We start from the raw sequence: 2,755 nt of genomic DNA on the forward strand, positions 1-2,755 counted from the left end.
AGAGACCTTTTTCAGCAAATCATGCAAATCTCACAAAGGACTCAACTAGAGCATTTCGGTGTAATTTGCTTTATTTGCTGTTTGCTTCTTTTTGTCGTTATTTAGTACTTCGTCGTATGCTGCTTGTGCGCCTAGGCTGGCCTATGCGCCTATATGTATGTATGCCAAAGTAATGGCGCCATATAGGGGCCGCGTGCTACTTACTCGTACTGCAGTGACATTTGGAAGCACACCAAAAAAATAAGAAATAAAAAATAAAAATGTGTGAAAATAGTTACTGCCGGTGCAGGCGAAATGGCGCTAAATGTGCTGCACTCGCACGCACACAATCAAACGTCAAGCAACAAATACGTGCGCCTGCTAGTTAGACAAATGGAAAAACATTCTCTCTCCCTCATAGTCGCACAAACGCACCTTGACACCAATTGGCGCCAGGCAGCAGACAGTTTTTGCGCGCGCGACACTTTTTCTACTTATTTTTAACACTTATTTCTTTCTGTTTCTTTCTGTTTGCTTTAGTGCGTATGCGTGTGCGTGTGACATTTCACTTTGCGAACAAATAGTTGCGTCCACCACCCACTCCCCCCAGTGCTTTTTTTTTTTTGGGCAAAAGCTTAACTGTACCAGCAGCAAAGTGAGATGGTGTTGAAGATCTCAATGTGTTGTTGCTTTTATATTCTCTTCTGATACTACTGATGGCAGCCCAAATCGCACCAATGTCATTTGGTTTTTTGTTTTTTTTTTTGTTCTCACAGAACAGCTGGCTATCGTCTGTCTGGCATTCGAGGACAAAACATTTCACTTTGCCATACATTCAATAGTTTTTCTGAAATCAGGAAATTTACATATTTTAAATTTTCTCTTGAAAACCTTAGGAGGCGAAGGGGAGTGGAAAGAGGGGGATGTTAATACCCGATTGGAGTTGTTCGCGCTTAATATCTCGGTTGGGTTCACGAGGAAGTCCACTACCACCTGTAGGGGGTGTCCATTACGAGCCGAGAAACTTCCTTTATCTTTTGGAGACTGTGGCATAAATACCTGCCTGGATACCTGTAAATTTCTCAATTTTTCTTCTATGAGGTTGGTTCGATGTTCAAACTTTTTTGTTGCGTACTGACCCCGTCAGATCCCGCCCGGTGAATCCGTTTTGTGTTATGTCACATAGAAGTCACAACAATATAAAAGACCCATATAAGATTCGTATTGCATTAAATTAAGGAACCTCAAATTTCGTCACATCCAATATTTTACGAATTTAAGTAAACGTAGTTGTTTTTTATCGCTTGCCCAGACACTTCATTCTTGTGCTACAGACGGCAGGACAGCTACGAAAAATATGTTCTACTGTTTTTTCCGCTTTGGGTAAGTTGCAGCTACGATGGAAAATATTATGTTCCAGTCTCTTCCACATTTTATTTGGGATCTGTAATAAAAGACTTTTTTCCCCTATAATATCCAGGGCCAACCCGTTCTGAGCCACCTCATCTAGCATGAATGTGAGGTCCCATGTACCCGCCTGGCTGTGATCAAGAACTGGGTTGAAGTATTACAGAGTGTGCCTATGCCCATAAAATGCTCTTCGACAAGTCCAATTCTCTCAGCGTAAATAAACTCAGTGAAGCAGGTTTTTGCGCCAACAACATGCCACGTTTAGAGCCTCCGTTGGACAAAATTTATATATCTTATATTGATAGTTCGACTCATCAGCTTTACACAAAGCCTACGACGACTCGCATGCAATAATCGAGTAGATAAGCGTCTGCCTCATCCCTGGGATGAGACCATTATGTAATCGCAATCTCTAACTAGCATTTTCTTGCTGGAGCACCAAAGAGCTTGCGCTATGAGCATTCTCCCGACTGGGGCAGAAACATAATCGCGTTATATTTTTAAATGAAGCGCATGAAATGGTCTAACGGTGTTTTCTAAAAATCCCGTCAAGATTCCCACTCGCTGCAAGATGAAGCTAGATTTTACCTTATACAGCGTGAGAATCTTTGACTATAACGTTGTATGCCAATTCCCTTCTTATAGATCAACAGAAAATGCTGACTCAAATGGCCCACCATTTTTTCAAATCATCTGTGTTTCGATACAAGGTGAATTCGTCCTTCTAGAGCGAAAATACCTCTATCGAATTTATTTTGGAACGAGTTTCCGTCGGACCTTGTCAAATTTGGTTTGGAGGCAAACTGGTCTCGGCGATGTGTCATCTTCAGTGTCATGTTTAGCTCGGAGAACTCATTCCAAAATGCATCATATACAAACCCTGTCGGAAACACCAACAACCGAAGAGAAAATACCTTTATTGATTTGAGTGTTTCGTAATTATTAAATTTTCCTAAATTTTGTTTGCTAAAAAAATTGTATCTGTAAAATAAAGAAGCGGAGATGATATCACCTTTTATTTTAAATACCTTCAAGGAAAGTGTGAAACGTTTCCTTCCCCATGCATTCCATGGACAGCGAAGAGGAAAGTTGTTCAATAATGGCATCGTATGTCAAATGCGAAATTAACTGTCCAAAGCAAGGGAAATTTTTCCATGCTTCTTAGAAAACTGTACAGCATGAATGGTGGAATGTTTGCCTTTCCTACAGGGTATGAACATCAACTCAATATTTTCCGGTTTTTATGAGTACTTCAACTCTGATTTCAAATAAATGTATGTATAAAAATACGCCTGGCGGATATCGGCTATTCATATATGCATTGAATGCGATTGAAATAACAAAAACAAAAAAAAAACACGCTTGA

The sequence above is a fragment of the Rhagoletis pomonella genome, unplaced genomic scaffold (assembly GCF_013731165.1).
Source record: "Rhagoletis pomonella isolate Grant_MI unplaced genomic scaffold, Rhpom_1.0 Rhpom_scaffold_00012, whole genome shotgun sequence".
Classification (NCBI taxonomy): domain Eukaryota; kingdom Metazoa; phylum Arthropoda; class Insecta; order Diptera; family Tephritidae; genus Rhagoletis; species Rhagoletis pomonella.